The sequence below is a fragment of the Crotalus tigris genome, unplaced genomic scaffold (genome assembly GCF_016545835.1).
Source record: "Crotalus tigris isolate CLP2741 ecotype Arizona unplaced genomic scaffold, ASM1654583v1 scf7180000023654.2194447, whole genome shotgun sequence".
NCBI classification, from domain to species: domain Eukaryota; kingdom Metazoa; phylum Chordata; class Lepidosauria; order Squamata; family Viperidae; genus Crotalus; species Crotalus tigris.
In genome coordinates, this window is record NW_024100101.1 from 1,770,149 (window position 1) to 1,794,254 (window position 24,106).

A 24,106-nucleotide genomic window follows, 5' to 3' on the forward strand; every position below is an offset into this window, starting at 1 on the left:
CTCAATTTTTCATTCTTGATGAAATATTTTGTTACATCTGGTTCCCTTGAATGAAAAATAACCATTGAAGGGGAAAGAGAGAGAGAATAATCTAGTATCCCTTCAATTGCAACTCCAAAAATGTCCAACAGACTAAACAAAAGCAGGGAAATCTGAAAGTTACCGCTCCAAAACTTTTATTTGACTATGGTTTTTATTAAAACTTTTAAACAAAAAGATTACTAACACACACTAATATAACACACTAAAGAAGAAAAAAGAAAAGCAAAAAAGTAACAGTGCATGGAAAGAGAAAAAAAGAAAATTAGAAAAGAAGGTAAAAAGATGTAAAAGTGGCTTCTTATATTTTTTCACAGCAGTTGTAGAGGTGAGAGACAGGCGAAAGTCGTGTGCGGAAAACTGCCCCCCCAACGCTTGTATCTTTGCTATGCATCTATCTTCTCCCCCCCCTCACATCACCATGGTGACGTGAAAGTACGCAGGTCTGTGTGACCTTGCCAGTTTGATAAGGCTGGCTGGTGGAACAAGTTTCCCTGTTTATGGCCTCTAGCTTTTTACTCTTGAGGATTGGTAAAGGATTTTAGCCAATGAAATGCTATTGCCATGCAGTATCTTTTGCTATTTGTAAATCTCTATTTAAACAATAAAAGGCTGCGTAGAAGGTAGCCATTTCTTTGCACCCTTCAATGACTAAGGAGTGATTATTACAGCTGGCGCCCTCAGCAGGGACATTTTGTTTTGGGACCCCTACGGGAAGAAGCAGCTGCCAACATACTTACCATCGTCTGGAACAGACCTCTAAGTGCACTTTCGTCTTACGAGACCCCTCAGTGAGTAAGTATGGGCTGCAAGTTATCTCAGCCCCCCGCAAAACCAAGGACAGGCATGGAGGAACTCAGATTCCTCCTCTAATCTGGGGCAAACACAAGGAAGCTGGTGGGCTGAGATAGGAAAACAGTGTTCTTTGAATCCTGAGCATCGGACGCTTAGGCTAAAAGATAGAGCATAAATTACATCTTGAACCTTGGTTTCAGTATATACATCTATAGTGTTCACTCCTGTCAGGAAGGGAGGAAAAAAATGGACCCAGCAACTAAGTAAAATTTATTCCTTCTAAAAACATCTTTAATTGGATTTTCAGCTTCTTCTGAAGAGGCTAATTCTTTGTTGATTAGTTAAACATAACTCAAAATGTACTCCCTCAGAGTGCTTTGAAAGTTTGTAATATATTAAGTTAGCCGTCAGACAAATGTCTGGTTGTGTTTTGTGTTGTGTGTGTGGCCACTCAGAACATTATGCTTGGGCTTGGAATGGTGAGAAAAATGGGAAATGATTAGGGCCCTCAAACCACTTTTTGGTTGAAATCACCTTGTCATTTTTCTCGCTTCTTGCAAGACAAGTTATATGTCTAAATAAATGTTGTTGTAATAGTATCTGTGTATATATGTTTGTCTGTATTGTTCTGTGTTATTCCAAGACTTGGAAGAGGCTCAAAGCCCTCTCTGATAACAACAATACAAAAAGGCCTTGCTAAGAATATATGGTTTGCCTGGAGAAAGTATGAAATGAAATATTTGTATGAGAACAATTTCATGGAGAATGTATGAGAGAATTTATTGCAAAATGCATAGGAAGGAGGTGAAATTATTTTTGGGTGGTGAGATTTCCCCCCCCCCTCTCTTTCGGCTGGCTGCGTTGCTTAAAGAGCCAGAGACAGGAAGGGGGGGGAACTGTTTGTTTAAAACTTTTTTTCCCTCTGCTTGGAATTGTAATCTGAGAAGAGTGGAGTGAATCTGAAACTTGACATTCACCTATGCAGTTTCGGCAAATAATTTTTTTTTACTCAAAAGAGAAACAGTAAATGTTGGATAATATTTTTTATATCCAACAACCAAAAGAACTAACTGAATTATATTGTTATAGATTTATACATATTTAACCTATTTATATAAAAATTGTTTCCATCTGAATGGACTTTGCTTAAATTGAAGCACCAAAGATACAATTTAATTGGCTTTCAGAAAATATAAAATGATTTAGGATTGCAATAAGTCCCAGAAAAAAATATAGTTTCACAAATTGATGACATCATGAATACTCAATTTGTGGACAGAATTCCACACTCTTGATTTTTTTTCCTACTAGTAAATTACCGTATTTTCCGGCGTATAAGACGACTTTCTAGGCCACAAAAACCTTCTTAAAAGTTGGGGGTCGTCTTATACGCCGAGTCGTCTTATACGCCGGAAAATACGGGTATTCTATTTTATTCCTTTACACATGTGGTTTGGTATATTACTCATCAAGTTTTCTCTCCCCCCCCCACTCAAAAAGAGTCCTTGATTGGTAGAGTGGCAGTGGGGAGAGCAATTAAACTCTAAGCTGTTTGTTTCAGCAATCCGTCCCCGCGGCTCACCTCTAGCAGGGGCTCACCTCTAGCAGGCGTATGGTTTGCAGCTGCTTTTTGCTAACTTGAAGTCACAGGCTGGTAAATGACTGTGGGTCTCAATCTGTCTCCTCGCTGCTGCTTCGCACTTTCCGAGCTGGAGATCAGGGTGGGAGGGAAGGATTGGAGGGAGAGGGAGGAGGGAAAGGAGGCGTGTGTGTGTTGTGTGTGTGTGCACACGCTTCTCGCTGCTTTCTGAGCTGGGAGGATTGGAGGGAGAGGGAAGAGGGAAAGGAGGACACGCGCACACACACACACACGCTTTGCATTTTCCGAGCTGGAAATCGGGGTGGGAAGGAAGGATTGGAGGGAGAAAGGAGGCGTGCGTGCGTATGTGTGTTTATGTGTGTGTGTGTGTGTGCGCACGCGCGCACACACACACACTTCTTGCTTCTTTGCACTTTCTGAGCTGGAAATCAGGGTGGGGGGGAAGGATTGGAGGGAGAGGGAAGAGGGAAAGGAGGTGTGTGTGTGTGTGTGTGCGCGCGCATGCTTCTCGCTGCTTTCTGAGCTGGGAGGATTGGAGGGAGAGGGAAGAGGGAAAGGAGGCCACGCGCACACACACACACACACACGCTTTGCATTTTCCGAGCCGGAAATCGGGGTGGGAAGGAAGGATTGGAGGGAGAAAGGAGGCGTGCGTGCATGTGTGTGTTTGTGTGAACCAGGAGTCTCAGTGGGAAGGTCCCGTCTAGTGCGGAGCTGGTTGATGTGTCATCGCAGGACACGACCGTCATCCAGGGACACCTCGTAGGACAAAGGATACCCTGGATACAGTGGCGGGGACCCATGAATGACCAGGCCCGTAATTACGAGTCCAAACCGGGGCACCCACAAGCAGTTGTCTAGGTGCCCTGGGGTGTGTGATTGTGGAAGGTAGTCTGTCCAGGTGCAACCGGTCAAGCTTGGTAGTCAGTTTGCACCCCCAATGAAGTTCAGCTCGACTCCTCCCGGTAGAAGTGGAAGGTGTAGTGCGATAAGAAAGGAGGAAGTCAGCCAACCTGTGATGCCAGTCTCCCTAGGTAATTTTCTTCAAGGCGTCCTTGGTGATGCGAACCATGCGTTCAGCCATACCGTTGGTGGACGGGTGGAAAGGCGCAGAGGTGGCATGATGAATCATGTTGGCCTGTAAGAAAGCTTGGAATTCGGAAGAAGTGAATTGAGGGCCACACACACACTTCTCCTCGCTTCTTTGCACTTTCTGAGCTGGAAATCAGGGTGGGGGGGAAGGATTGGAGGGAGAGGGAAGAGGGAAAGGAGGCGTGTGTGTGTATGTGTGTGCGTGCGCGCACGCTTCTCCTCGCTGCTTTCTGAGCTGGGAGGATTGGAGGGAGAGGGAAGAGGGAAAGGAGGTCACGCGCATGCACACACACGCTTTGCATTTTCCGAGCTGGAAATCGGGGTGGGAAGGAAGGATTGGAGGGAGAAAGGAGGCATGCGTTGCTGACTTGCCAGGGACTTGCCCGGCACTTGCTCTTTCTATTGTTTTTTATCTTCCTCCTATCATCATCAGTTCAGTTTGGTTGACAGCTTAGAAAACAAACAGCATGGCAGCTCCCATGGTTTTATTGTCTTATCCTTCCTTTCAGCTTTAGAGTGAATTAGGAAAAGTTTAATCCACTTGCACTGTTTTATGTTTATATGTTTGATGACAGCCTTATGTTTATAAATGACAGTTTTTCTGCTAAGTACCTGCATGTCATAAGCATTTGAATTAAAATTACCATATTGAAATCAAATCTGATGTTTTTAAATTTTTATTTGGTGTGCATTGGAAGAGGGGTAGTCTTATACGGTGAGTATAGCCCAAACTCTATATTTTAACTGGAAAAGTTGGGGGTCGTCTTATACGCCCAGTCGTCTTATACGCCGGAAAATACGGTACCTAATGGAGTATTAACTGTAATAGAAGTGCAGAAAGTATATTGAATTGAATAATATTTACCTATCATATCCCATCCCAAAATGTTTTATTTTTTATCCAGGTGGTTGCTAAAATGATAACCTTAGGATGCACAAGAGCTTGCAGTCGAAAAGGAACTGATTAATTAATATTGTTTTCAAAAATAACTTATCTCTTTAATGTGCTTTAACTGACTTTCATATCATTTGCCTAATGATCTTTGACTTGCTTGTTTAATGACTTTTTCCTTTCCAGTCCAGCCACTATTTTCTTCCTCTTTCTCCCTTGCCACAAGTTATTGCTTTTTCTGATGGAGGGTGAATGAGAGGAGCAATTGTTTACAAGGATGATACCTGGAAAGTGTCCCACACTGCAATGCAACCCTTATCACAATGCTCAGAATTATTTTAGCTTTTAAAATCTTTTCTCAACAGTCTTTTAACTTAATCTCTGACTCTCATTATGTGTGCCAACTTACTTTTACTCCTTCAGGTGCTTACATCACGCCCAGGATTGGCCCCAATCTTATGACTTTGTTTTTAACTTTGCAGCAGCTCCTCCATAACTGAAAGCATTTATTATTTTGTTTCTCATATACACAATCACTCCTCCCTTCCTGGGTCTAATTTTTTTTTGTATGTCTTTTTTATGTCTTTTATGTGGTTTTGCCTCTAATCAACTATGACAAATGGATATTATCCATGTTTTCTTTTTTTGGCTTCCTAGAAATGTATATTGATAAATAGGTATTTAGGAACAATTTCCCCCACCTTTATGAGGGGAAACAGCTTCACATGTTATTTTTCATCTTTTTTTGGCTGTTACAGCCCTGGGTTAACCCTCTTCCCTAAACGCTGACAATGGACCAGCCTATTTTTCAGTGGCCTTTTTACAATTTTATACAACCTAAAATATTGTTTTTACTCATGGTCTTCTCTATAATTCCACGGGTCAAGCTATCGTGGAACGTGCTAATTGGTTTTTCAAGGACTGCCTTCACAAACAAATAAAAAAGGACGGATTATCTAGGATACCCAATTTGTCGTGGGTAATACAACAGGTTCAAAAAATATTATTTACATTACACCAATTGAATGTTTTTATTCAAAATTTGACTGCTTATCAGAGACACTTTCAACAGAAAACAAGCTTGCCTCCACCTCTGGCATATTATCGGGCATTACCAGACAAAGCATGGTTGGGACCAGTCCCTCTGATCACTTGGGGGCGGGGCTACACTGCTGTGCTTGCTCCAACAGGACCTTTGTGGATTCCAGCGCATTATGATCACCCAGCCAGGGATGTCATTGCACCAGTCCCTGGACCCAGTCCCAGAAATGGCAAGGGTGACTCTACAGATGGCACAGCAAGTAATCCAATCCTGACATGCCAGGCAGCCAGTGACGTGGGGAGATGTAAAGAACTTGATCCCCGAGAACCTGTGTGCTGCCATTTTTGCGGTTTTAACTGCAAATTTCTTATCCATCATTTGTTTATGTCTGATCGTTAACATCTGCCCTTTGACAACTGTAACTGTCATCCCACTCAAACAATCATTCGAACAACGAATGAAGCAAAATCTAACATCACACAAAATGACTTCTTTTGTTTATCTGAAATGTATTACATGTAATTTGCTTTCTACATGTTTAGTCTTTGTTTGCACCCCTTCTGCAGTAATTCAAAACTTCACTGACTCTGGGAGGTTATTGCTTAAAAAACCTCACTGTCATCGCATTGGCTCACCTGCTTTAAATTGCACAGCTTCAATAGAGACTTCCTTTCATTTTGGACATGCTTGGCTATTGCAAGGAGGGTTTTTTACGTGTGGTCAAGAAAGTTTAAATTATATTCCTGCTAATATTAGTGAAGTGCAATGTTGCCTCAGCCAGCTGATTCCTGTTTTGCTTTCCAAACAACAAGTTCACATGAACCATTCTTCACGTGGTATCACGCTAGACAACACTTGTGACTCTGAGACAATCTTATTTTGTAGCATTGGCTATATCTCTAGTGGGCGTGCCAGGACTTGCTGTTCATGCTCACCTCAACGTTAATGCTATTATATGAAATTTGGCAAAGACAATTAATACTACTTCTTCAACTATTTCAGCGATCAACCATGAACTGCAAAATTTGAGAACTATTTTGCAAAATCACGCTGCAATTGATTATTTGCTTCTGCACCAGCATTTGGGTTGTAAACGTTTTGAGGAAATGTATTGTTTCAATATTTCTGGTAATTCATGAACCATCCAGCACCAGATTTATATTTTATACAATTTGGCCTTTGATTTGAAAATTGGTATCTTAGGATCTTTATAGATGCTGTTTATGTAATGTATTTCTTTCATTTTGCAATATATGTATTAGAGCTTTAAATCCCAGTAGATCCTCTCTCACATTGCCTCAGGGTCAAGTTTTGGCCCTATATTAACAACTGCAAGGATGCTCCTCTCCTGATTATAATCCTTTTATTAACCCCGCTTATGGCGATATTTCATCTAACAAAACAAAAAGGAGTGAGATGTAGAGGTGAGAGACAGGCGAAAGTCGTGTGCGGAAAACTGCCCCCCCAACGCTTGTATCTTTGCTATGCATCTATCTTCTCCCCCCCCTCACATCACCATGGTGACGTGAAAGTACACAGGTCTGTGTGACCTTGCCAGTTTGATAAGGCTGGCTGGTGGAACAACAAGTTTCCCTGTTTATGGCCTCTAGCTTTTTACTCTTGAGGATTGGTAAAGGATTTTAGCCAACGAAATGCTATTGCCATGCAATATCTTTTGCTATTTGTAAATCTCTATTTAAACAATAAAAGGCTGCGTAGAAGGTAGCCATTTCTTTGCACCCTTCAATGACTAAGGAGTGATTACTACAACCAGTTATGAGTACAAATATATTTTAATTTCTCTCTCTCCAAAGTTACATCATATTGCTCTTCTTTCTATAATCTATCGCAGGGGTCTTCAAACGTGGCCCTTTTATGACTTGTGGACTTCCAGAATTCCTCAGCCAGAATATCTGGGAGTTGAAGTCCACAAGTCATAAAAGGGCTAAGTTTGAAGACCCCTGATCTACTGTGTCTCAAGCGCAGGAAATCAGGAATCCAGGCAGTTCACTTGAATATAGGTTTATTGTATGTTAATGCTCTCTATAAGAATTTCACGAAGTTCACTAATGGTCAAAGCAAATTGGCAGTAGGTAAGAGTCATTGAAATTCAAGGTGGGCTGGACTTCGATCTCTTGTGGATACAAAGGGTTGATGATGCGTTTGACCCCTCTCTCAAGCTCAACCTGGTCCTTTTCTATATCCTCTCTAATTATCAAAACCATAAATCACAAGTTCTTTTTTTTATGCCAAAACTCAGTAAGAGGCTTCCAGTTACCAATAGATGTAGATCAGGGTCTCCAACCTTGGCAACTTTAAGACTTGTTGACTTCAACTCCCAGAATTCCTCAGCCAGCTTAGCTGGCTGAGGAATTCTGGGAGTTGAAGTCCACAAGTCTTAAAGTTGCCAAGGCTGAGGACCCCTGATGTAGATATTGTCTTTTTTCTGATCAGAAAAAAGCCCCAACACTTCAAGGGTGCCAAATTGAGGAAGGTTGACATACAAAAACAGCAAACTTTGCTTCTAATTTCAGAAAACCTATGAATTCACTAATGCAATATCTGCTCTTAAAGAGATAGCTCAGTCCTACCTTATTTAATCCATTAAATTTATGTGAGCAGCAGTCCTGCATGTAGTTATTTATGGACCATTTCTCAACTAGTGACTGATAGCAACTTCTAAGGTCACTCAGCCCATCTTGAGGTACATTAAAATTTGTCCTCATTACTGTTTTAACAGCACAAAGATGGTTTCTGGAAGACAACTACCAGCCCCTAATGAGGATCTTTTCATAAGTAAGGCATTTTTTCAGTAGAATGTCCTCCATATTAGCATGTTGTTTTAGCATGGAATCTATTAAAATTAAAATTATGAGCCGAGGTGGCGCAGCAGTTAGAGTGCAGTACTGCAGGCCACTTTAGCTGACTGTGTTCAGCAGGTCAGCGGTTCAAATCTCACCGGCTCAAGGTTGACTCAACCTTCCATCCTTCCGGGGTAGGTAAAATGAGGACCCAGATTGTTGGGGGCAATGTAAATATATATACATTGCTTACTGGTGTACACCGCTTAGAGAGTGCTTGCACTTAAAGCGGTATATAAGTCTCATAAATAAATAAATAAATAATCTAATTGCATCCAAATTATACCTTAAATTGCAATTCCATATTGGTCCAAACATTCCTCACTTTTAAAAACAAATTTTATTTACTGAATTGGTGGTTTACCTGGAAAATAAGTTGAGGCATGGGTTGGAAGCAATCTCTGAAAACATGCCCAATCCTTGACAGCACTATTGATAGTCAAAAGTAACCCTTCACACATACACACACACAAACACCAAAGCTGTGCATTCAAACTTTAAATGACCCTCATTTATCTTAAGCTACATGTCAGTATCACATATTCAGACAGGAAATTCTATAGGAATACTCAAAATCCAAAACACTGTATGGCATTGCATAAAAAAATTACCTTGATTATTCTTGGGTAGTTCACAATAATAGAGTCCATTTTTATTATTTTTCCAACTTCAGACATATCTAGTTCAATCCTGATAAAATAGAAATATCATCCGTAATTTATTGTCTTGACTACCAGTCATAATAAAGGAAGCACACTATACAGTAGTTAAGACAGCAATTTTAATTACATATATTTCACTGCATGATGTGGTCACTCAGTGAAGAGGTTTTTGAAGAGAATTAAATGTATGGGAGATATGTCTTTCAATGGCTGCTAGGGATAATAGCTACATATTGTTTCCAGTTCCAGCATTAGAGGGAATAAATCTTGGAGCACCAGTTTCTAGGAGCAAAAATTGAAGATTTCCAGTTTGAGGACTTCCAAAGGCTTCTGACTGGTCCTAGTGGAAACAATATGTGCAGAACTAAATAGGCCTTCGGTTTGGCATCAAAGGAATCTAAAGTCTTACTGATCTCATAGAAGCTAGAAAGGGATCTCAAATCAGAAGACTTGAAGATACATCTCTGAAAATATCTTACCTAAGTTACTGAGTTGTTTTCCTTCATGGGAAAGTTCAGGCTACGTTGTTGGGTATCCCAGCAGGCATTATCAGCATCTTCTTGAAGGTATATTACAGACTATCCAGTTATACCCCTTTGACTACCCAGTTATTTCAACCAGAACTCTGCAAAGGTCACAGAAGCTTTGTTGAAGATGTGATTGGTTCTTTCACTGAGAATAAGAGTAGTAGGTTGCTTTGATTAAAAGTTTGCAAACGTCTAGTCTGCAAGATAACTTTTATGAGAATAAAAAAATAAATAAAGGGGTGAAGTAATTAGGCAATAGCTGAGTCAACCTTTAGGGTGAACCACCATGGCAGGAAAGGTTCAAAGTTAAAGCCACATGGGTTCATTCTTGCAAAGGTTCTTAGCATGAAATCTAGTCAGAGGAAGGCAATAGCTTGTGCTTTGTTTATCTATGAATCAAGTCTCTGACAGTATTAAAGAGTGACCTTAGTACAAAATATGAATTCACTGAACACATCACTAACCTGCACACTCAGTAAGAAAAGAGAAACGCTGTTCATTAAGTGATTTGTTATTGTCCATTAAATCAAAAGTGCCAAATATAAGAGCAAGGGACATTCTCAGCCCCTTTTGGAATCTCAATGAAAACTGCGTGATACCACATGCATTATCAAATCAACTTCAGAGGCTGGAGTTTCTATGCCCTTAATAGATAAAAAGGTGGATGCAATTCTTGGCTATTATTGTCTGTAACAACACTATATTTGCATGCATCCTGCAATGCTGTGTTTTATCTTAACCATGTGTTATAATGGTCTGATTCATTCAATGAACCATGAACTATGAATCATGAATCATGAACTATGAACCATGGCTTACAGACAATAATGTTTTAGTTTATTTTACTATGTTGCTTTTATTATAGTATTTTAATAGATTTCAGAAGCTCCTAAGATGCCTTGAAAATTGTCCAAGTGGCTAGTACTGATGGGAGTTGATGTCCAAAGTTACTAGAAAGTATCATGTTGTCTACTGATCAAGTGAGGCATATTAATATCTTTTCATTTGTATTAGTTTACTGCAGGGGTCTTCAAACCTGGCCCTTTATGACTTGCGGACTTCAACTCCCAGAATTCCTCAGCCAGCGTGCCTGGCTGAAGAATTCTGAGAGTTGAAGTCCGCAAGTCATAAAAGGGCCAAGTTTGAAGACCCCTGATTTACTGTATTTGCAACATAATATGTACTTTCAGAAAAATATTTATTTATATGATCTCCCATCATATGTGCCATAACCCTCCACCATCATCCTCATTCAAAGATGGCAGACAAATCCCTCCTAGCTCAGCCCACATTCCAATGAACAGTCCACCAAATAGTTCGTACCAGTGCAGAACTTTTCACTCTGCCTACCAGCGGCCACAATGGGACTCAGCCACAAATGTCAAGCTTCTTCACTGCAAGGTTGATCAATCCATCCCAGTTCTGAATAAGATAGAGGAAGCCATCAAAATGGCCACTGCACCATGTGGTTGACTGAGTGGCAGCTTCAGGATGCAAACTGGATTTCCCACAGGACCATCTCCTTGCTGCTACACCCTATGCTAAAGTATTGGTATAATGTGGCCGTGTTATTAAAGATCCCTAAGAAATCATATTAAATTATTTAAAATTATTTTTAAATTATTTAAAAGCTATTTAAAATTATTTAGAGTTATTTAAAAATTATTAAAAATACTTTGAAGGCATTGTGAATTAAGCTTTCCCAATAAAAGTACAGATAGTCTCCGACTTATAATAATTCATTTAGTGACCATTGAAAGTTACATTGGCACTGAAAAAAGTGACTCATGACTGTTTTTCACACTTACGAATGTTGTAGCATTCCCATGGTCACATGATCAAAATTCAGACGCATGGCAACTAACTGATATTTATGACGGTTGCAGTGTCCCGGGATCATGTGATCACCTTTTACGACCTTCTGACAGGCAAAGTCACTGGGGAAGCCGGATTCACTTAAAAACTGTGTTGCTAACTTAACAACCGCAGTTATTGCCTTAACAACTTTGGCAAAAAAAAGTTGTAAAATGGGGCAAAACTCACTTAACAGATGTCTCACTTAGCAACAGAAATGTTGAGCTCAATTATGGTCGTAAGTTGAGGACTATCTGTATTCTGAATAAGTACCATGTCTGCATTTGTTCACAGTTCCCCACAGAAATGGATAAAGCCATCCATTTTCACTTTGTAAAAACTAAATTAAATCAGTGCAGAGGTAGGCAACCTTGGCTCTTTTATGACTCGTGGACTTCAACTCCCAGAATTCCTGAGCCAGCTCAGGAATTCTGGGAGTTGTAGTCCACGAGTCATAAAAGAGCCAAGGTTGCCTACCCCTGCAGTAGGGAATGAGAAAGCCAAGAGGACAGAAAGAGGGAAGGAGAAGAGTAACTGTGGCAAGCTTCTCATGCCCAAATGGTTGCTTATGTACAGTATGTGATGGTTGCTACTTTTTTTTCCTACTAGCAGTCCATTGACTAGGATGTAAAATGTTTGCCTCTGGGGACTGAGGCATATTATTGTTGCTGGTTGTGTAGAATGGAACTCCATTAAGGGTGTTACAGACAGAAGTTTGTACAAGATGACTTCACACTGGATAAATGGATTTAATAGTTTGGCAGGGACTGGCTGAGAACTGCTAATGGAAACACGGAAACAGTGGTTCCAATCTAATCTACTGTACATGAGTGGAAGCAATAAGACTACTTATAGAAGACCTTATAGCAGGGGTTTTCAAACTTGGCCCTTTTATGACTTGTGGACTTCAACTCCCAGAATTCCTCAGCCAGAATTCTGGGAGTTGAAGTCCACAAGTCATAAAGGGGCCAAGTTTGAAGACCCCTGCCTTATAGAGTTGATGCATCTAAAATTATCATCATTTTCTACTAGGGCAGTGGTGGCGAACCTATGGCATGCGTGCCAGAGCAGCACTCAGAGCCCTCTCTGTGGGCACGTGCACCATGCCCCGGAGATGGCAACCATCCCTCTTCAACCAGCCGCCCGCTAACTTGCCAAGGTCCCACATGGCTGGATGCATCCCAGCACCCATGCGCTCACTGGCCTCTGTGTGCAGGCGCCAATGTGTCAGGCAGCAGCTGCCCCAGCCCCTGCCTCACCTTTCCCTGTGACAATGGCACCCCCGCCCTGCCTTGCCTTGCTTCACCTCACCCAGCAGGACGAGCCTCCTGCCCACCACCCCACCTGCCAGGACCCCCTGGATCTCCCCCAACCCTGCCCGGCCCCCACAGACATCCCTCCCCATGAGCAACATCGAGGTGATCACACCCACCTTGGCCACACCCACCCAATCTGCCATGACCACCACAGCCATACCCACCTAGTGGGTCACGCTCACCTGACACCTGGTGATAAATAAGTGGGTTTTGGGTTGCATTTTGGGCACTTGGACTCTAAAAAGTTTGCCATCACTGTACTAGGGTAAAAAAAAAAAAAGACTTCCCTGTTTTATTTAAATGCCTTTCAGGGTTTAAAGGCAAGAATTTGGCCACCTCTCTGGAATAGTATAGGGGCCTGGCAGCATCTTTTTTCCACTCTATGACCATCATGTTGACTTTGTCTGCTCCTCAGCCTGTGAGTGAGATGGCTGAAATTGTTTTTAGCTGAGCTGATCTTTGAGCACAGAGCTTTCAATGATAGTCATGAGTTATGTGAAATCTGATGACTAGTGGGATCAGAAAGACACTCATTGGCCATTTCAGGCTGATAGGGGCACATTGCTCTGGTCTCTGGTCAGCTTCACTTGGTACCACCATTTTCCACTGAAAAATCAATGATTTTTCCTTAAAGAGCCATCATGATATGGGAAACATAAAGAACCTTAGTTGAAATGATGTTGAAGTGAGGCAAATGGATGCTCCATCACTGCAGGCTTTTAAGAAAAGACTGGGCAGCCACTTCTCTGGAATAGTATAGGGGCCTGAGCAGGGGGTTGGACTAGAAGACCTCCAAGGTTCCTTCCAACTCCATTATTCTGAAATAGTAGAGCAGTGAAATAGCATAACAGTGAAATGATGAGACCAAATCAACTCCTATCTACCTTACTGTGTCCAGGACAGAGCAGAGTTTGGAAATTGGTATTTGCTGTATATTTTAAGAAAAGAAAAGAGGAGGGAGAGGGAGAGAAATCTTAAATAAATGCAGTGCTTGTGACTCACTTCTTTGGTGACCTAAATCTCTGTCTCTGTATTTCCAAGATTCCAGATAGACATTCCCCATTCATGCCGCAGCATGGTGCATAACAGATGATTTTCTATTTGACAGGAGACATATTGTACAGAAGCCAGAAAGCAGCAAAGCTGGAAGGTTCAATCCATTGCTTTGCTTATCTTCTATTATATATGCATAATCAGGACAGCGTCATTTGGCATCAGTCAGAACAAAAGCACGAGAGTCAAAAGAAGGATCACCTTCAGGACAAGAAACATCCACCAATTAGACTGTGGCAGTAGGAACAGGAAACCACTTATTTTAGAATTCTGCTCATCTTTTCTAGCCAGTTAATGTGCATCCAGTTAAATTGCATCCATTTTTGGTCATCCCATTACAAAAAAGATGTTGGGACTCTGGAAAGAGTGCAAAAAAGAGCTCAAAGATTATTAAGGGCCTGGAGAATAAAACCTATGAAGAATGGTTGCAGGAATTGGATATCTCTTGTCTAGCAAAAGGAAGGAGTAGGGGTGACATGATAGTGTTTCAATATTTGAGGGGCTGCCACAAAGAAGGTCTGTTCCAATTCTGCTATTCTGTTCTGTTTTCTCTGCTTCACCTCCTGTATATTATTTGGCATCTCCCAAATTCATTTATCAAATTTATATGGCCATCCATCTCACAAGAAATTATGGGCAGTATACAGCAAAAAAGTATAAAAACAATAAACATATCCAATGCTGTCTCATTGGTTAAAGTGCAGTATTGAAGATAAACACTGCCTACTGACTGGAGTTCGATCCTGACTAGCTTAAGGTTGACTCAGCCTTCTATCCTTCTGAGATTGGTAAAATGAGGGCCCAGGTTGATTATCCTTAACTCCAATTTTCCAGGCAAAATTTTGACCATTTCTCAAGGCCAGTATGGGGGAGAGGTTTAAGATAAGAACAGTTTATTTTCTAAAGTCCTTATAGTGCCATTCCCATTTTTAATGCCAACCCCCAAACACCACAATAAAATGAACCCTCTTCCTCCCCAATCCACATGACATTATGGCCTCTTGCAATCTCCAGAAGACCTAGAGACCCTAACTCAGGAGTCTTCAAACTTGGCCCTTTTATGACTTGTGGACTTCAACTCCCACAGTTCCTCAGCCAGCATGCCTGGCTGAGGAATTCTGGGAGTTGAAGTCCACAAGTCATAAAAGAGCCAAGTTTGAAGACCCCTACCCTAACTAATCACTGAAGCAACTAGATGTGCTAAAATCCTGCTCAGCTTTGTGGTAACCATATGAACAAAGAGACCACTGATGGTCATTGTGTTAAGTCCCAACCTCTTGGCCAAGTTCTGTTGCTGCAGTCTGCAGTAAATTTCAAACCAGAAAGGAGCAGGGAAGCTTTGGGAATGAAACAAACTCAGGAAACTGAATGCTAATGAAAAGGGCAAATACTGGGAGAGAAATTACTCCAGTGCAGGCTAGCTAGTGATCAAAGGAAATGGGAAAAGATAAGAGAGTCAGAATATTAGACCAGATATGAGAGCCTTTCAGTTTGCAGTTCAAGGTCAGTCTTGAAACAGGTTGAAAACTCAGGGCATTTGCTTATGGTAGATCCAGTGTCAAGTTTTACCTACCATTCAGGGATAAAGAAAATATTATTTATTTATTTATTTTAATTAAAATTTTTTAAAATTTTACAATAAAATTCCCTTCCCCAAACCCTCCCAACCCACCCCAATACCCTCCCCCCATCTTCCCAGAGCTGAATACAGGCTTAATTAAAACTTAAAAGAAAAAAATTAAACACCAATAAACCATAAACAAATTTGATTATAGTCATTAAACAAATTATAAAATACTTTAACACCAATATATATATAGAAAACAGAAAGAGGAAAAAAAAGAAACAAGAAGAAAAAAAGAAAAAAAGGTAATAATAATTATACTTCTAATTATACTTCTAAATAATATCTTAAACTTTAAATATAAATTTTTCAAAAACTAAATAATATTTTTTTATATCGTACTTATATTGTATGAAATTTATCCATCTTTTCCACACCAAAAAATACTTCTCTTGCGATTGCTCTTTCAAGAAAGCCGAAATCTTTGCCATTTCCGCTAAGTAGGAAACTTTAAAAAACCATTCTTGCAAGGTAGGCAAAGATTCCTTCTTCCAACACTGCCCTATTAACAACCTAGCCGCTGTAATTAAATTTAACATTAATATAATCTCTTTGTTATCACAATCCGAAACAATACCCAGCAAAAACAGTTGTGGGGTAAATTTTATCCTTCTTTTAAAAATTCTTTAATATTCCACTATATCTTAATCCAAAAAGCTTTTATATTTTTACATGACCACCAAATATGATAATAAGTAGCATCCAAGCAACCACATCTCCAACCTTTAGGCTGCAGGTTTGAATACATGCGAGACATTTTCTGTGGGTCAAGGTGCCATCTATAAAACATTTTATAAAAAATTTCCCGTAAATTTTGGGCTTGTGTAAATTTAACATTCCTCACCCAAATAACCTCCCAAGTATCTAATGGAATCGGTTCATCAAAGTTTTGTGCCCATTTAACCATACAATCTTTAACTAATTCTGCTTCTGAGTCCAATTCCACTAACACCCCATAAATTCTTTTGATGTGGGTTCGACTTTGATCTCTAATTTGTTTTAACAAATTCTCATCCTGTCTAAGCAGACCCGCATTATAATCTACTTTCCACCTATCCAATAGTTGTGGACTCAAGGTACCGAATCTGAAATTGTATTATGATGCTGTGGCATTAACATTAATTAGTGATTGGGTTAATTTAACAAATGTAGATATACTCCTCCTGGAGGGATGGGATTTACTTTTTGGATGGCATGCCTATTTAATTTTTAATAAGAAGATGGATAGGGTTTTTAAGTCTCATATTTTAAGAACTTCCTTACTTCGGGTTTGGAAGAAATATTATAGAAGTGATTCAAGAATTCCATTATGGGCTATCCCATGGCATGCAATAGAAGGGATAAGGAGAGGAGTTAAGATGGATAGTATTTCTTATGCACAATTACTTCGATGGGATGGTAAAAATTGACAATTAAAATGTATGGATGAGCTAGCACAAGAAAATATTATTTATTCATGGTTTCAGTATAAAGAAAATATTATTAAAATGGTGCCCAATTGTAGATGATCCATCTTCTTTGAGCTATTGGCAAGGATGCTAATATCCTGTTCCTGAGCAGTGCAGGTCAAGCAGATGGGATAACAGGACCAGTAAAATCATAAAAGTAGAGAGACATTGTCCATAAGGAAAGTCAAAAAAGTTAAGATCAGGTCTGCGATCCTGTGAGGCTCAAACTCTTTTTTTATCTGCATTATGCCTTGGCACAGCTTTTCAAAAGGGGGTATAACTGCCATCTTGATTTTCAGCCCCCATTACACCCCACAGATACCCTGATGAAGGGTACTGCTTCTCCAATTGCTTAATACTTTGGATGGTGAAGGATGATGCCCTGGCTTGTGCTTAGCTCCTAGTCCTGGCCCTGGATTGTTGTACCAGATGTCTTCAGCTTTGTTTGCGCCATGGCTCCTTCAGCATCCTACTAAACTAAATAGGGAGGTATGCTGTGCTAGAAAACAAATTATCAGGGATGTCCATATGGAGAGGGCAAAAGTCAAGGAGGCAGCTGTGATCTCTGACTGAAGTCTTGCCCTTTTTTTATTTACGCATAATTCATGTAAATGACAGGCAGGGCTTTGCTGTCTCAAGGACAGTCATCATCTTGTTTTCACTCACCTTGTAATTGTCTCTGCACCTGGTTCTCGTGAACTTGACTGAACCAGCCCAGTTCAACACTGAAATGAGGATTATATCAAGGTGGACATAGAGAAATTGGGTGCATCAAGAGTGGAAAACGTATATGAGGGGTGTTCACCTTTACCTGTTTAACCTAATAAATATATTTTCTTCTTTCGTCCATCCACTTTTGTATAATCCAGAATTATTAATTTACTCAGCTAAGAAAAGGATGAACAAATAACTGCAACTCTGAGCTGTAGGCTGTGCTTCTAGGTCAGGCATGTCAAACTGTCGGCCCATGGGCCGGATGCATCATACTGAAACCATGCCCACCCCATTGCCGGCAATGGAGAAAAAGTCACGATACATTGCATGATATCACATGATGTCACAAGTTTGACATACCTGTTCTAAGTCATGGATGGAGATGCTGATGGGTCAGATGGACATGCAACTTTCTTTCACATATATATTAAAAGACTTATTGCCAATACAAGAAAGTTATATATAACCATGATTCTTATAATGATATACCTATAGCAATATCTTAAGCTGAAAGGTCATTCTGCCTTCCTGTCTTTAGCTCTAGTTGCATTACATTTACATGCAACCTTTAGAACAACATAATTCTTTGAGTACTTCAGATAAATATGAGAGTTTGCAAGTGAATCTCCTAAAGCCCTGTCCAGGTCATGTTGTTAATGTAGAGGTGTCATTTTGTTGTTGTTGTTAATTGCGAAGTCGTGTCTGACCCATCGCGACCCCATGGACAACGTTCCTCCAGGTCTTCCTGTCCTCTACCATCTTCTGGAGTCCATTTAAGTTCATACCTACTGCTTCAGTGACTCCATCCAGCCATCTCATTCTCTGTCGTCCCATTCTTCTATTGCCCTCAGTCTTTCCCAGCATTAGGCCCTTCTCCAGTGAGTAGAGGTGTCATTAGCTATGGTGATAGCAACTGCAGAGTAACATTCCAGCTCTCGTGATAGAGGAGACACAATTCTATGTACAGTATGATGGTGTTCTTCACATCTTCTGAACTGACATTTGGTTCTCCAACTTTGTACCAATCATTTATTTCAGAGCATTTATTGCATCCCAAAGGATGTGACCATGATACCTTTCATTGTGTTCAAAGATGTGTGGATTGAAGCACATTGCAACAATGTGGATTGAAACACTATTAATACCAAAGAGGTAGAATATCTTCTATCTTCTAATGTCAGATAGCATTAGAACAGAGCTGCTGCTGTGTTCAAATCAAGTTGATCAAAGTCAGATTAGTGATCCTCTAATAAAGGACAGTAAGTCCAACCTGAGGCTGGGACAAAAGCCTCCATTTGTTTTAGGATCTGGATTGTTCTGGAAGTGTACAGATGCTCTGCATTTCCTATGGTGGGTGTCTCCCGTGGTTTGAGGGCTGTAGTCCAACTACATATATAAAAATCCAGGTTTTAGCTATGTTGTCTCTATGAAGCCCAGGAGGCAGATTGGATAAAACTTTTCTTTAAGAAAATGGTTTGTAAATGACTGCAGGAGAATATCAACATCACTGCCACCCCCCTCCCTACAAAGACATGAAAAATATCTCCAGAGTTCAATATTTGGGAGCATTTTGGTAAGTTTTAAGAATAAGAACGGAGGGTGTAGGTCCCTAGGACAGGGGTAGGCAACCTTGGCTCTTTTCTGACTCGTGGACATCAACTGTTCCACGAGTTCCATGGCTGGCTCAGGAATTCTGGGAGTTGAAGTCCACGAGTCAGAAAAGAGCCAAGGTTGCCTATCCCTGCCCTAGGAAGAATCAAGCCAATCACTATCTTCCCATCTCCAACCTCATTAAATTATCAACTGCAATTTTCTGGGCAAATTTCTGACTATTTCTCAAGACTGGGATGAGAGAAAGTTTTAAGATAAGAATAGTTTGTTTTCTAGAGACTTTATACAGCCATTCCCATTTTCTAATTCCAACCCCCCAAATACCACAATAAAATGAACCCTCTCTTCCTCTCTGGTCCACATGATGTTATGGCCTCTTGCAATCCTTCAGAGGCCTAGAGGCCCTAATTAACTGATGAAGTAACTAGCTGTCTGAAAATTCTGTCCAGTGTTGTGATAAAGACATTGTTGATCATCATTGTGCTATGTCTGAACCTCTTTGCCAAGTTCTGTTGCTGTGATGTTCTGGATTTGTTTTGGATGCCAGCGCACTGCTGGCATTATGTTTTTACCTCAGTCATGCTTTTTAAAGCATATGGTGCTAATCTTATTATTTTCCTAAAACTTTATCAGGTATGTTTGCATAAGATAGAATAATTTATCAAAGACCAAAATGATGGCTTTCACTGCTTAATGTAGTTTCATATTCAGTTTTACAATGAAACTCACTATTCAGGCTATTCACTGATTTAATCCAAGTGAGGACAGATAGTCCTTGAATTATGACCACAATAGGGATCAGAATTTCAATTGCTAACAAGGCAGTTATTAAGTGAGTCAGGCCCAATTTTATGACCTTTTGGCCATTGTTGTTAAGCGCATCACTGTAAACATTAATTGAAGTACACAGTCATTAAGTGAATCCAGTTTCCCCATTGATTTTGCTTATCAGAAGCTGCCTGAAAAAGTCGCAAAAGGTGATCACATGACTCCAGGATGCTACAACTTTTGTAAATACATGCTGGTTGCCAAGTGCCCATATTTTGATCATGTGATTGTAGGGATGTTGCAATAGTTGTAAGCATGAGCAGCAGTCATAAATATAAATATTTTTAGACCAGTTGATTTCTACAGTCCTTAAGTTCACTTAACTGTATATTGCACAGTGGCCAAAGGCTCTCAGAAATAGTCCATAAATAACTGATTTATTTACCTCATGAAAATGCCTGCATCTATCTCTATGTTACACTCTTCAAGCATGCTGCATCGTCAGATTAATGTTTTAAGCATTTGTATGTAGTGTCAGGGTGTTTTTTTAACATTCCATAATTTCCCCCTCTTCAGAAAACAAATTTATTAAAGGAATCTTTCAGACAGCTTAAATTAAATAATGTGGCATTAACAAATAAAGTTTTATATCTCAGGATGCCACAAGAAAGAAATTGCTGCAATATAAATAGCTATTTAATGCTATAACAGAAGGGGAGAAAGTCCATTTTTCTTTAGCTCCTGACAGCCATTTGTTATCTCTTCCCCCTAGTCCACCCCCAGCATCCCCATTGCAAATTACCCAGCAACCCTAGAGCAGAAATATCACAAATGTAAAGCAAGGGAATGTCATCTGTTCTCTGAGATATGGAATAGTGCATTTCTCAAGCAAATAACTCTCCCCTTCTTCTAGTATGAAGATGTAAAAGGCCACACATGCACACACACACATTGATTTGTCATGCTTATTTCAGAGAACTAAATCAAGATGGTTTTGATTCAACAAGACATGGACAGCACAAATCCAGTTACTATGAATTCTATACATATTAGAAGCTTGATCTGCTTAGTCTTTTTTGATCAATATCTCTTGCTTCTAAGTCCAGGGGTGTCCAAATTTGATAACTTTTAACACCCATGGACTTCAATTCCCAGAATTCCCCAGCCAGCCATGCTGGCTATGATATTCTGGGAGTAAAGTCACCAAGGTTGGACACCCTTGTCAGAAGCAGCTTTATTCTGCACTTCTCTCCTAGCTTGTATCTTTCACACATTTTGACAGGTGATTCCATCTTGCACCTCTGCTCTTCTAGCCTTCTCCAATCTGTTGAGTCTAGGCTGTTGTTTCTTTGGATTCTGCTCCATCAAACTCATAGTCTTGGCTCTTCCACATATCTGTTCTGTTGTAAGGTCTCCATTAGTTTTTGGTCTTCAGCTTAAAGGACATATTAAATCTGCATAATAGTGCACTTAAATAAGAATAAAATATTTCTACTGCCTGTACAGAGAAGGTAGACATCTCTATATTTCATTGCTGCCATTACTTGCTCCAAGTATAGCTATGTTGACCATAATTAAAAGAACCATAGTTTGGAGAATAAACTCACTTTTTAAAGATATACTGTATTACCTGGGTTGGGAATATCATATCATGCATTCCTAAAATATGATTGTTTAGTTCAGTGTGTGCTCTGAATCCAAATTAGACTATATCTTGTCCCAATAAAGGAGAATATTTGTTGTACAGGGTTGAAATGAAGGGTCTTGGTGCTCTCTGAGCTTAGCTGTTTTCTTGCAGATGTTTCATTGCCTAAACTAATTAACCTCATCAATGCTAGTAAGGAGTGAGATTTACTCTCAATTTGTATTATAGTATACAGTATATATTATAAGGGCCTTCATTTCAACCCTGTCAGTATTGGTGACAGTGGTCTTGGAGGTTCCTCTCCACCAGCAATCAACATCCAGATGAGCATAGATTAACACCAAGATTAACAATAAAGAAGTGAACAATATCCCAATCAAGGAACTGTCAAACAAGCTAACAGTAAACAACCCAAACAAAGGACCTCTAAGACCGCCCCCATCAGTGCTGACAGGTCAAGACACTAGAACATAAACTGAGAGCAAACCTCATTCCTTACTAGCACTGGTGATGTTACCTAGTTTGGGTAATGAAACATCTGCAAGAAAACAGGCAAGCTCAGAGAGCACCAAGGACTCCTTACATCTTGTCCTTCCTGGGAGTTTTTCCCGTTTTTGATTTGCCTGGTCTTGAACAGCTCTTTCATTTTTCCCAAATGTACTGAAATGATCACAATTGTCTGCCAACCATAATTTAGTGTCATGATGGAGACATTCAGTGAAATCTTTTACTGTTTGTTGATATCACCTCTTTTTGGTCGCTGCTTCAGCTTGAGCTACCACATCTGAGTACTACCAAATACACTGTAGCAATAGCAATAGCACTTAGACTTATATACCACTTCTCAGTGCTTTACAGCCCTTTCTAAGTGGTTTACAGAGTCACCATATTGCCCCCAACAATCTGGGTCCTCATTTTACCGACCTCAGAAGAATGGAAGGCTGAGTCAACCTTGAGCCGGTGAGACTTGAACTGCCAAACTGCTGGCAGCTGGAAGTCAGCAGAAGTAGCCTGTAGTACTGCATTCTAGCCAGTGCACCACCAGGGCTCATATGCTGGCTGAAGAATTCTGGGAGTTGAAGTCCACAAGTCTTAAAGTTGCCAAGGTTGGAGACCCCTGCTGTAGTCCATCCAGAGCAGGATTCTGTCTATCTACATCCATAACCAATCTACATGCCTCAGTTCTGACATACTCAAAAACGTAGGATAAGCATATAGTATTTGGGAAGAAAACTTGATTTTTATTTCAATTGTTGAAACTATATTTGAATCTTAGCACAGAGACCAAAAATGGTCTTGAGATAAGATAGCTCATTAGCCAGCTAGGCATGTGTTTCCAGAGCAGTTTCCACATACAGATGAAATTCAATGCCTTTCTCACCATGTGACAGATTTGTTATCCATGGCTGCTTCTGCTCTTTCCTTGAGCCATTATTTTATTTACCTCTCTCCAGCTGGGAACCAGCAAAGAGAAGATCTTCTCCTTTGACTTTGGAGTGTTAGGATTTAAAAGAGCTGACCTGGGCAAGGATCAGATTTGACCCTAAACTGTTAAGCATAGACAGTCTTATACTTCCCTAACCAGCCTCTCTGCTTTTTCCCAAGACTTGAGTATATTATTGCTGATCCCTTGAAGCATTCAAGCCTTCTTAGAGCCTGACATCAGGATACAGAGGTAGAATTTATATTTGGAGATACTGAGATTTGTGAGTCAAAGGAAGGAAAAAACAAACTAGAAGCGAAAACTGGGAAGGGCTAACAAGAGGTCATCTCTATTAGAATTATATATTGTAAATTAGTCGTTACATTAAATATATTATATTGATTCATGCAATTGTAACTTAATAGCAGAGAAATTAACAATTTCATTTTAGACACATATTCTCAGAAATAATTCATGTTATTTTTAGTGGAGCTTTATCCCGGGAAAGTATGTGTAAACGTCAGCTGTGGCTGAGTTGATCTGCATAAACTAAAGTTTCATGTTTCTTCAGTTGTTTCTTCAAAAAAAAAAAAAAAAAAGGAAAATATAGAACTATAAAGGAAGCATAACTTGATTTTAAATTCTTCCACACTGTTACCAAGAAAGGACATTTTAATTGTTTTTAAATGATTTCTCATTCTCAGACGTCTCAGTTTAATTCAGTGTAATTAAAAGTAACAAGAAAAACACTGAACAAACCAGATCTGAAATTATTTTATTCAACTCTTTTGATTATTTTAATTTTTTTTTCTTCTGGACCTTTAATTCTCTTAGCCTTTAATTGAAGCCCAGTTAACCATTATATTATTATGCTGAAGAAAGTTTTATTTTGCTGAATTTCTGTCTATCATATATAACATGATCTAGAACAGGGGTGTCAAACTGCCGGCCTGTGGGCTGGATGTGTCATGTGGAAGCCGTGCCCACCTCATTGCTGGCAATTGCAAAACAGTCCCGATACGTGGCGCGATGTCACATGACATCGTGAGTTTGACATGTCTGCTCTAGAATCAAGACCAGCCTGAGCAGATGTATAAAAGTGTTCCCAACTCCTTACAGGATGAACATTAAAAGATAAAT

The 24,106-nt window shown here is 39.9% G+C and overlaps 1 long non-coding RNA gene across 1 annotated transcript in view; it reads left to right on the top strand.

Annotated features, from left to right (window-relative positions):
- The first annotated feature begins 535 nt into the window (after window positions 1–535).
- The window catches only part of LOC120297659, a 43,392-nt gene continuing 19,821 nt past the window's right edge, over window positions 536–24,106 (top strand). The window contains exon 1 of the long non-coding RNA XR_005553855.1: window positions 536–834. This is a non-coding gene — a long non-coding RNA (uncharacterized LOC120297659). The remainder of the gene's footprint in view (window positions 835–24,106) is intronic.